The sequence below is a fragment of the Peromyscus leucopus genome, chromosome 6 (genome assembly GCF_004664715.2).
Source record: "Peromyscus leucopus breed LL Stock chromosome 6, UCI_PerLeu_2.1, whole genome shotgun sequence".
Lineage (NCBI taxonomy): Eukaryota > Metazoa > Chordata > Mammalia > Rodentia > Cricetidae > Peromyscus > Peromyscus leucopus.
The window spans coordinates 80,693,233-80,705,858 of NC_051068.1; positions in this window are offsets into that span (position 1 = coordinate 80,693,233).

The following is a 12,626-nucleotide window of genomic DNA, read 5'->3' on the forward strand; positions in this document are numbered from 1 at the left end:
ACTGTACTTCCAGATATAATGTCAATATCCCAGGGCAGCAGAAACAACAAAGGGTCAAAAGGAGTCAGGCCAGTTAAATGTGTTCCTTTTTACTCAGAACACAAAAAATTTCCTGGAAACTACAGCCAGTAAAGTCCCCATTACATTACACTGCCAAATTTAGGAGAAAGGCATTAACATGTTCGGTTTAAAAAAAAAAAAGAAAAGAAAAACTACAGTATTCCAATAGAGTGTGGTGGAACACACCTTTAACCCCAGCACTCAGGAAGCAGATGCAGGTGGATCTCTGTGAGCTGAAGGCCAGCCTCCACATAGTGAGTTCTAGGCCAGGCAGGGCTAGATAGTAAGATTCCTGCCTTGAAACAAACAAATAAAATATTAAAATTATAGTATTCCATTTATTCAAACTAAACTACACTAGACCCCAATAATGCAGTCTATAAATAAAAGTGGAATCACTCATAATAAAATTCCAAAGGAAACTGGGATTTTTTTTCCTGACCTTCTAAGAAATCAGTAGAGAAAGGCATGATGCTACAAACATGTTAACTTCCATTTGCACAGTACTGAAGTCCCTCACCTTAATCCTTACACAAAAAGACCACTGACATCACTACTATTAGCACAATCAGTTATTTTGTTTGGTGACCCCATCTTATAAGGAAAGTAACTGAAATGGCCAACTTGGTGGGTTTTGTTGTGTTTCTGCTTTCTTATGCCTCTGAGTATAAAAGAAATCTCTTCTACTCAGCCCTTTATATTTAATAAAATGAATTACTTCCAGATTCTAGAACTTAAAATAAAGCTAATTAAGACCTATCCACATAAAATATCAGCCATACTTTAAAGGAAATAAGACTATTATCCTGAGCCAATATGAGTGACCATGGCCCAGGAATCACCATAAAGGTCAATGTTCTATTGTGAAAGAGATGATATGAATTATTATAATCACAGAACAAAATAAAGTCATGAATTCATTTATTTACAGAAATGTGTCAGAGGAGTCACAAGGTGGATGAGTTACAACTTGCGGGAATCTCTCCTGTCAGATTCAGGCATTTATATCATCCGTAGCTTTGGGGTTCTTGGAAGCTATATGTCTGTCGGGCTTGGCAATGCATTCCTTCCTTTTTCTTTTTATCAATTCTTATCTCATACAATACAACAATACATCTCGACCACATCCTCCACTCCCTCCACTCGTCCCAGTTCCCCTGTGCACACCTCCCTTCTCTCCCAGATCCACTGCTCCTCTGTTCCCTTCAGAAAAGAGCAGGCCTCCCAGGGATCTCAACTGAACATGGCATAACAGGATGCAATAAGACTAGTCATAAACCCTCAAGTCAAGGTTGGATGAGGCAACCCAGTAGGAGGAAAAGGGTCCCAAGAACAGGCAAAAGAGTCAGAGATGCCCCCCCCCACTCCCACTGTTAGGAGTCTCACAAAATTCCCAAGTGAAATAACCACAATGTGTTTGCAGAGGATCTAGCACAGATCCAAGCAGGCCCTGTGATTGTAGGCCAGATATAGTGATCAATAGTTAAATGGCAGTTAAAAGGCACTGAAGCTGTGGTAGGCAAGACTGTAAGAGCCAGAGGCAGTGAACTACAAGGAAATAGTGTTTTCCAGGTACAACAGGGCAGTTTCATATATGAGTTCACAGCAGTTGAGACAGCATGCACAAGACCTTTAAAAATGCAAGATCAAGCAGGTCCTACCATAGCATGGAGAGTAATAAGCAATTTCTACCATTGATCTCCTTTACGAGTCTGTTACAAAGTATGTACTTCTCACCATAGGTTCACAGACATGTTGGCATCTTTGTAACTGTCCTGATACTTTGAATCACATATACCCAAAATGCCACTAAGGGGCGGCATACATCCCAGGACAGCTATGAATGTGGCCCAACACATTTGTAGATTATGATATCACATGGCAATGTAAAAAAGTTAGACATCTCTGTAAAGAGACACTTTTGCCCCTCCCTTTGGCTATCACACTATTAAAACAATAGACCCCAAGGAACTGGAATTTCCCCAGGAACTTTTTTGTTTCAAGAAGGAAAACACTAAAGCCCTGGTGTCAGCAAGAAAAAGAATTTGTTTCCAGGAAAACATTTCACATGTTCTGTATTTTACCAGATTGCCTCATAGGAGAGATTGGAGCTGAGAAACAACGATGGGTCAATAAGGGGTGGGACCAAACTCAAATCGGGTTTGCTTAGCTATGCATGTCTCTGACCTTCTAGCTAAACCCGAAGATGAACGTGGAAGTAGGGAGACAGTCACCAGACTTCTTTGTTCCTTTTCCATGTCCACATTGAATAAATGTTCTTTCTCTACTTTCACTATTACTTCCTGTTCTCTTTGATTCGCCCATTTAGGAAAGGTGGCTGAAGCTAGGTTGTGAGGGCTGCCAGGACCCATGACCATACTCTAAAGTCTCCAATAACACTGTAGGTCTGGAAGACTTCATAAATAAGCTGATAGAAAGACTTTGGGAGGACATGGAGAGGTGCACCATTTCAAGTTATAAAGCCATGGCCTATGAAAAGAACAGTCCACTGCCCCCACTCCTCATTGATCTATGTAGAAGATGGTAGGCCAGTTTGGTTATCCAGGAAACAAGGGAAGTACAAAGTGAATAATGTACAAGAGGAAAAACAGTGTGTATTTTAAAGTTGAAAGCAGAAACCCGTGTGTGTGTGTGTGTGTGTGTGTGTGTGTGTGTGTGTGTGTGTGTGTGTTTGGAAAAACATTTGCATGGTCATTAAATCTGAAATGATCATGTATCAAGATCTGGTCTTGAGAAAAGAAAAAAAAGACAAACACAATCAAAATTTTAAGTTTAGTTTGAAAACAGCAAAGGAGGAAGGATAAAGGGATCCTGGGAACTAGGAAAATGATGGAAATTAAAATGAAAATGTTATGTCACCCTCATAGTCAAGGGACATTATGTGCTTCCCATTTTACAGGGAAGAAGTTTCCTGAGACGCTTTCAAATGGCAGACCAGGATTGAACATCAGGAATTCTCGACCTAATGCTTGGTGCTTTTGCTTCCTTCTGCTGCAGCTTGGCCTCCCCTCCACCCCCAGTCACACACGGTTCGAAGACAACATGGGAGGAGGCAGCTGGTTGTTCATTTACACTCCCTCCCCGCTCCCCATCTCTGTCTTCAGAAAGACTCAAGTGAGAACTTATCTGTCTCACAAACTGTTCCATCAGATGCAGAGACAGGAAGTCTCACAAAGACCCCGAGGAGCCGACAGCTTCCTCTGGTTAGTGTTGTGGTGAACATTCCACCTCCTTCTCTAAAGCAAGCTACTAAACATCCTTGGCCCCACTTGGTGTCCAGCCACCTGCAACAAGTCTCTAGTTTCTTGATAAAAGGAAACTGGTAACTAGGTCCCATAGAAAAAGTAGTAATTTGCATTTGGTTTCCTCTGAGCACAAACCAACACCCACCACATACCCACTCCCCGTGCCTTTCTGTAACAAATACACGTTCACATCCACCCTGGGAACTTGGTGCTCATGTTTTCTCACATTGCCTGCAACTTGATTGCCCCTCAGACCTCACAACCCTCATGTGGTCCATCAGCTGCTGACGACTCTTATATCCTCTCATCACTTGTGAGCTCTATTGTGCAAACTAACATTTGTATTTGGAATATTTGGCAATAATATTAGCTCCAATACTATAATTTAAGCCACATTCTTATCTAAAATTTCCCTTGGTGTTTTAATTTCTAGGAGAGTCATGCTGAATATGAAAACTCCTTGGAGGGCTGAGTTCAGGGGCTTGTGGTTCAGTCCCCAGCACGCAGCAGCACAACACTCAGGAAATAATAGTGATGATGTCTCAGAGTGAGATGTAAAGAACAGAGAGTATGGAGAAGGTTATTCTTAGAAAACGCTGGGCCTGGGGAGCTAGCTCAGTAGGTAAAGGTATTATTTATTATTATTATTATTATTATTATTATTATTATTATTATTATTATTTTACCAAACCTGACATTCTGAGTTCAATCTCCAAGACCTGGTTGGTGGGAGCAAGCAAACAACGCCTACGAATTGTCCTCTGACCTCCACATTGCACCTGGTGCACATATATTCATGCCCACGCCCAAATAGAAAAGGTAATTTTAAAATCCTTTGAAGTTTGTGAGGGAGGCTACAAGAGGAGATTCAACTAACAGAGGGCAGAGCAGATGAGGGAGATGAAGAATCTACTAAAATATACTTTGTTTGAGAGTACTAAAATGACATCTAATACTTTGTATGCTAACAAAATATAAAATTAAAATGTAAAAGACCAAAAAAAGTTCACTTTTTTTAAAGTCTAATAAGAACATCCCTTGAGGCTGAGGCCATCCTTTATACCCTTATCAGTATGTATAATTCCAAGAGTACAGGCTCCCTGAGGATACACAGTTAGAGTGGCCCTAGTTTTTGTTTTTGCATTATATATGTATTTTGTGTGTGTGTGTGTGTGTGTGTGTGTGTGTGTGTGTGTGTGTAGGACAGAGGACATCTTTGGGGAGTCAGTACTTACTTCCATATTGTTGAGGGGCTTTCCAGCTATGCATGCTGCTGCACCCTGTACTCCAGTCTAGCTGGACCTCGTCTCTGCCTCTCATCTTGCCATCCAAGTGCTGCATCTAACATTTTCTGTCTACATTGGTCCCAGGGTTCTCATGTCTGTGAAGCTACCACTTTTTACCCTATTGAGCCATGTCTCTGGCCCGAGAGTTTCATTTGGAGACAGATATTGGTGTCATTGCCAGTGGGCAAAGCAACTAACTCCATATTTGCTAGCTTCGTATCCTGTGGAGAGCTCAGGCTGATCTCAAACTCACTATGTAGAGGAGAGCGGCATTTGAACTCCTGAGTCTCCTGTCTCTACTTACCAAGTGTTGCTTGTGCTACCATACTCAGCTCTTTCTTGTTTATTTTTTACCGACACGTGTTTAGGTGTGTCTGTGTGGGGGTGTGTGTGTGTGCACATAAATGCACTACAAGTGGCTGAAGGATGCCCAGTGTGGGTCCTGTTCAAGAGCAGCAAACTTTCTTAAGTGCTGAGCAATCTCTCCAACTTCTATTTCTTGTTTTTCAAGATAATGTCTCACTTCATAAACCAGGCTACCCTGGAACTCATTATCAAGACCAGGCTAAGCCAGTGGTTGTGCACCTCTTTAATCCCAGCACTTAGAAGGTAGAGGCAGGAAGATCTCTGTGAGTTTGAGGCCAGCCTGGTCTACAGAGAAAGTTCTAGGACAGGACATCCAGGCTACACAGAGAGACCCTGTCTTGAAAACAAACACAAAAGACCAGGTTAATTTCAAAGTAATAGCAATACTTCTATCTAGGCCTCCAAAATGCTGAGATTACAAGTGTGCGCCACCACACCCATCACAGTCTGCTGGCTTGACTTACGTTTACAGGAAAGAACTTCAGAACAAGTCAATATGAAACAAAGTTGTAGTTTATTATGCAAAGAAAAGTGCACATTCCAAGAAATAGAATTGAGTGCAGCTGTTAAGACAGACATGTGCTGCTAGGATTGGTATGGTTTGGTTTATGAACAAAATTTAATATAGGGGAAGATCATGAGTTTGGAAAGGGCAAAGCATAAAACTCCAGACACTGGAGTTGTGATTTTCTCAGAGTAGGGTTTACTCCCCCTTCTGTCCTTACATAGTATTTCCCAGACATATTATACTGTCAGATATGTGACACTATGGCAATTTTGCAGCATTGATGCTCTGGAGATGCCATTATAATTAATCAGGGGATGATTAACAATCCTCTCAGTTAGACATGTTGGTCCCAGACAACTGCTCTGTGTGTTTACTGTTATAGTTGTGGCCCACTGAAACACAACTCAGCCATTGCACCAGACTCCACCCAACATGTAGTTTGCCTCTTGTTTTTCCTCTGCCTATTGAGACCAGTATATTAGTCACTTAGCACATGTAGTTAAATTGAGATAGGGAGAGAGAGAGAGAGAGAGAGAGAGAGAATACTCAGGCCCATCTTTTTAAATTAAAGGAGTTGAAATGAAACAATCCTCTAAGTAGCAGTCAAAAGGGAAGGAAGAGAGAACAGTTTCTGAGGCCCACATGAATGACATAGCTGCAATCCAGTCCTGCCCTAGACCTTCACCCCAGCTACCTGCCCTCAGTGACCTTCCCTCCTTCTTCCTGTGGTTACATTTCAGGGTCTTTCATCATTTCCTTGGCTTCCTCTGCATGCTGTGCTCACTTAGCAGATAGCTTTTGTGTGTGATGCAGTTGTTCATCCAGATACTTCTAGGGCTGGGCAGGGGCAAGAGGGTAAGAAAAGTAAAGTCACAAGGACATGGGTTTAATCTCTTCTTGAGTTTTGTTGGGGCCAGGTGTGAATCAAGTAACATAAGCATACTAATTTCTGTGTTCTACGACCGCATTGAGGCTTCACTATTCAACGTTGTCTAATTGTTCAATATGAAAACGGGGGAGGGAGTAAAAGAGAGCTACCTATCAGTTCCTTTTCTTGTGTTCATGACAAAGGCTTAGAGAGAGAGCTGTGCTGGGCGTGGGTCTTGGCAGCTTCTAACTGGCTATCTATGGAGGAGGCTTCAGCCCAGCAAGAAGGCCAGGTCTGGCAGATTTCTACAAAGATTTTCCCACTCCTGAAACTGTCAATCTGGTCCCCTAAGCAGTGGCAGCATCAGCATGGGGCGTATTCATGACTTTGATACTCTCCCTTCTGATTAAATGTTCTATAATTCCAGACTCTTCCTGTCAATAAAAAGCCAGAGAATGGAGATTAATGAGACACATAAGGTACAGAGGCATAACTAGGATGTGGAAATCAAGTAAGCCATGAAGGGATTTCATTAAAGTTCAGATAAACAGGAAATAATTTTAATTATATTTGTCAATTAAAATTCACACATAAGGGGCCAAAGCAATAAACCAGTGGTCAAGAGTTTGTGCTACTCTTGTAAATGATCCAAGTTCAGTTCCCAGCACCTGTGTCAGATGCCTCACAACCCACTTGTAATTCCAGTTTTGTGGTGATGCAGTTTGATGAAACTATCACTTGCATTCAGAAAGACTAGAACTTTTGTGGGCCTCACATCCAAAGTTAAAAATATGACTAGAGGTCACTTAAGACTTAAGATGGAAACCCTAATGTGTACTCAGCTCATTTGTTTAACCTATCTTTAGCAATGTAGCAACAGACTGTATTTGCCTTGATTTCCCTTGTAATAAGCTTTTACAGTGTAAGCTAATGCTCTGCTTTAATCTTAAATTACCCTTGCTGCTGGCCCAAAGAGCAAAGCCTATATGTATATATACATATGATATGGCAGTCAGTTGTTGAAAGCAACTAATAGCATAAAAAGCAATCTTATAAAACAAGTATTCACCATAAATGCTAAAGGCAGCATTCATATGCTGTGAATTTTATTATCTGGGTCAGTTCAGGTCAACAGAAGTCGTTAAAGTTTCATCCCTTGTAAAACTCTGTTAAATGCTTCTGTAAAGTATCTGCCCTAGTTAGGGTTACTTACTATTCAACTTGGGGAAGAAAAGGTTTATTTGGCTTACACTTTCATATCACTATTCATCACTGAAAAAAGTCAGTACAGAAATTCAAACAGTGCAAGAACCTGGAGGCAGGAGCTGATGTAGAGACCATGGGAGGGTGATGCTTACTGGTTTGCACCACATGGCTTGTTCAGTCTGCTTTCTTGTAGAACCCAGGACCAACCAGCCTGGGGATGCATGCCGGAGTTGGGGTCTGAGATACAACAACAATTAAGGGGAAGGAAGTTAGGAAGGGATGGTTTATGAAATCCACAGGAGATGTGGGCAGGGGTGAGGGAAGGCTGCAGCTGGTGTTCCACTGCAGCACTAGGGAGGAGAGTGCTGATTGGCTATGGCGGGGGAGGGGGCGGGGACAGAGAAACAGGAGAAGTTCTGTGGGCAGCCTGCCTGCTTTTCTGACAGGCATTGAAGCATGTCTTCAATAACAGCACTCAAGAAGGCTGAGGCAGGGAATTGCTGTGACTTCCAGACCAGGTTGTTCTACATAGCAAGACCCTGTCCAAAAATAAAAGAAGGAAGGAAAAATAAAGGAAGGAAAAAGAAAAGAGCTGGATATCTGCATCACTTCTAGAGTGCCCCTTCATCTCTTTCGAGATGTTGTGGCACCCGTCATGAGGAATAAAACAACTTCAACCATTCTGGAAGAATTCCTCGATGTGGAAATAGAAACAGGCAAGCCAATGAGACTTGCCTGCAGCCAGCCACACGGGACGTCTGTATGAGAATAGCATAACAGTGTGCAACCCATGTGAACCCACCAGAGTGCTCCCAGAAACTGGAGATAAGGCTTCTATCTGATCATTATTTTGTCTTTCTTTTCAAAAAAGGGCTTACTCTAAAGTTCAGGCTGGCCCACCATTCAATATATATCACAGACTGGCCTTGAATTCTCAACAATCTTCTTGCCTCAACCTTCTGAGTACTGGGATTACAGGGTTGAGCCATGATGCTCAGACTGGGTGTGAATTTGAAGTTCACTTCACATGCTATACAAAGTTGGGCAAGTTTCTCAACATTTCTGAGAAACTTGTTTATTCCTCTGTGTTGAAAACAATAGCAAATATGTCTCAAAGGATTCTTAGCAACAGTGATTTGAGATAATGTTTGTAAAATACTGGGAGTCATCCTCAGAGCACATGAAGTGATCAACCCTTCATGTGCTATCTCTTCCCAAGTGACTGGTAGAGGAGATCCACTAACTCCCTAAGTGCAATGGAGACAGCAAGACTGTGCTTTAATTCAACAAGTGCACACTGATCATTTGCTACTGTTGTTCTCACAGTCCTGGCTTCACTTGTTTCTTCAACAAATATTTACAATGCAGTCACTTGTAAAGGAACTTGTTTATATCTGCAGATTTCTCAAAATCCTAAATACGTTCTCCATTCCTTTCCTTATGAATTTATTCTGTATCCAGAGAGAATTTTTAAAGATAAATAGATATTCCAGGAGCCAGTCTGGAAATGCTAGATATGATGATTCCAACTCTCTGACAGTTTGGAAAGTCAGACATGGAGACAGTACAAAGACTGGGATAGGGAGGAATGAAGAGCAGGATTGAGGAGGGTTTTAGGGCAGTGAAAATATTCTATATGACACAGTAACCAGGAGCACATTCATCATACATTTGTCAAAATCTGTAGACTCTACTGACAAATAGTTAACCCTCATGTAAGGACTTTAGTAAAATGATAGTATATCAGTATTTCATCCCCTTTAACCAACATACCACACTAAAGCAAGCTCATTGTATGCCAAGTACCTCATTCCCACGGGAATGTCAACTCTACTAGGATAAGACAGTTCCCCCCCCCTTCTTCCTCCTCTTATTCTTTCTTCTTTTCTTCTGCCTCTGCCTTCTTATTATTTTGCATTGGGACAGAGTCTCAGTCTCAAGTGCAGGGTGACCTAGAAATCACAAATTAACCCAGGCTGTCCTAAACTTGTACAAATCCTCCTTCCTCAGCCCTTGTGATTACAGATGTGTGCTACCATGCCTAGTTGCTGTTCCGTTGACTTCTTCAGTATTACTGTAGTCTTCTGTTTATATCTCCCAGTGAGTTTCATATTATGAATGTTCTCAGCCCAATCACAAAGACTAACATCACAAAACAACACCAAACGCTGATAAAGATGTAGAGAAAGAGAAAAATTGATACACAGCTGGCAATAACTTAAATTAGTGCCTCTACTATGGAAATCAAAATCTATTACACGATCCAGTTATGTCACCCTTGGGTATATATCCACAGGGATCTAAGTCAGTGTATCACAGAGGTATTTGCATATTCATGTTTATTGCTACACTGTTCACAATAACCAGGATACGAAGCCAATCTATGTTCAGTCAATAGATGAACAGAAAAGGACAATATGGTAGTACTTTATCAGAATCCCCTCAACATGGACTGTGTTCACACCAAAACTGTGAAAAAAAATGGGCTGGATCATCACTGGGAAGTGCTATGCAGCCTGGGCATGCCTACAAGTGCATGTGTGAAGAGATCATAGTTGTCTTCAGCAAGAAGTTACTCAGTGAGATAGGAGACATGCCACACATCCACAGCAAGATTGCAGGTGTGTTGCACATCCACAGCAAGACACCAGGTATGCCACACATCCTCAGCAAAATAGGAGATGTGCCACACATCCACAGCAAAATAGCAGGTATGTCCCGCATTCACAGCAAGAAACCAGGTGGGGAACACATCTACAGCAAGATAGCAGGTGTGTCACACATCCACAGCAAGATTGCAGGTGTTTCAGGAAGAAAAATAGTTTGGGTCTCTATCGACTCTAATGACAGCTACCAGAACTGGAATTTGGTGCTTCTTGGAGTTTCTGAGAAATGCCCAGAGACAGGAGACTATCATACCTTCTGTCTTTAAACTCACTGAGATTGCAATGCATTGAGGGTTAAAGGAAGAGTTAAGAAAAGAACCTAGATTACAGATACATTCATATGTGTTCTTTCTAATCTTCACAACAGCCCTTGCATGGTGGTTTTATTATCTCAGGAAAATGAGGCTCTGGGCATGCCTAACCCAAGAATGCAGTGTGGGAGGAATGAGTGGGGCTGAAGTCCATGTCTGTGAGTCTCAGATGCCGAAGTTCATTCTGCCATGTCCCATTGTATCCCTTAGTGAAATGTGTGTGTGTGTGTGTGTGTGTGTGTGTGTGTGTGTGTGTTTGCTTGCAATACCCTCCCATTCTCCCCAAAAAGGAAGGCTTTTCTTCCACATAACAGCTAGATTGGAGGTAAGTAGGAGAAGAATAGTGTGATAACTATAAGAGTCAGAGGAAACCTTCATCTAACAGACACTGAGGTTTCACTTCCTTATCTATGGACTTACCATGTTCATATTCATTTCTTTGTCCCCCCTTCAGCTAAATTTCCTTCCTATTAAAGCAAAACTCTAGACTTTGGGGTGAGATGGCTGATTAGAAGCTTCTGTTGTGTGACTTGCACAGACCATATCATGAAGAAAGAGAGATGATAGGGCCTCTGCAGAGATGATAGGGCCTCTGCAAAGCATGGAGAAGCAGAAAGGCTACACAGAGAAGGTAGAAAACATGCTTGCCTATAGCTCTGACTCCCTGGCAAGGGCAATAAGGACTGAATGAGTATTGCATTATGAGATCATCTATTAGCCTCTCAGCATCAGGGACAAAGTGTTATGGTTTGTTTTCTTCACAGCTTCGTGTATTTGAACAGATGGTCCCCCCAACTTTAGGGGGAGAGCTTAGTTAAATAAGAGGGTCAGTGAGGGTGGGCCTTTAAAGATGTGTGGTTCAGGTATGGTGATGGTCTAACTTTTGTTGGTGATTTTGTTTTGTTTTGCTTTGTTTTGTTTTGAGACAGTCCCATGTATCCCAGGCTGGCTTCAACTCCATGTGAAACTGTGACTTTGAAATTCTGGTACTCCTGCCTCTGCATCCCAAGTGCTGAGATTATTACCAGTGTTGATCATCACACCTATCTCATGTAGTTCTCACAAGAAGAAATATAGATGGCCAAAGAATAGATTTTTTTAATGTCCAAATATTCTTAGTCACAAAGGAAATTCAAATCAAAACAATGCTGAGATTACATCCGATTTTAATCAGAGTCATCATCAAGAAGACAAGAGTGGAGGGAAAAGAATGTAGGAGAAAGGAAACCATGTACTTCTGCCAGAAATGTAAACTAGTCCAGCCGCTATGGAAATCACAATATAGGGTCCTCAGGAAATAGACTAGAATCATCACATAATCTTCTTAAACCACTCATGGGTATACCTGAAGGAGTAGAAGTTAACATATAAAAAGATTGTTGCCGGGCAGTGATGGCGCACACCTTTAATCCCAGCACTCAGGAGGCAGAGCCAGGCAGATCTCTGTGAGTTCGAGGCCAGCCTGGGCTACCAAGTGAGTCCCAGGAAAGGTGCAAAGCTACACAGAGAAACCCTGTCTCAAAAAAAGAAAAAAAAAAAGATTGTCAGTGATGGCAGCTCCACATGGTCACCCTCGCCAGCTTGAGGCATTCTCCTAGATTTTTAAGAAACTCAACTCAGGCCAAATTGGGATTCATGGCTGTGACACTGAAGAGAATTTCAAGATTAGCCAGTATAGTGAAGCAAAGTCAAAAATTTGTTCAATGATAATTTTAATGTAGGCTTATGGTTATGAGAATGGGACGTGCTCAGAAGAAATGATGCATGCCCAGGTTGGAGTATGTGCTTCCCAAGAGAGAATAGTGGAATGTAAGATGCACCTGAGTATATGGGTTCCTCAAGGGAGAATGAATAATTGTCTTACACACACACACACACACACACACACACACACACACACACACACACCTCTAGTGACTTTTGAGCTACATCTCAAAATGTTATTAGGACTCCCCTTCCTTTTTTTCTCTTTGACAAAAGAGAAACATGATGTGGCTCCAGAGATGTCTTACATAAAATAAAACCAGAAGTCACTAGGGCTGAAAGAGGGCTTTTGTAACATGTCATTTCCCTGCAAAGGGCTTTCAGG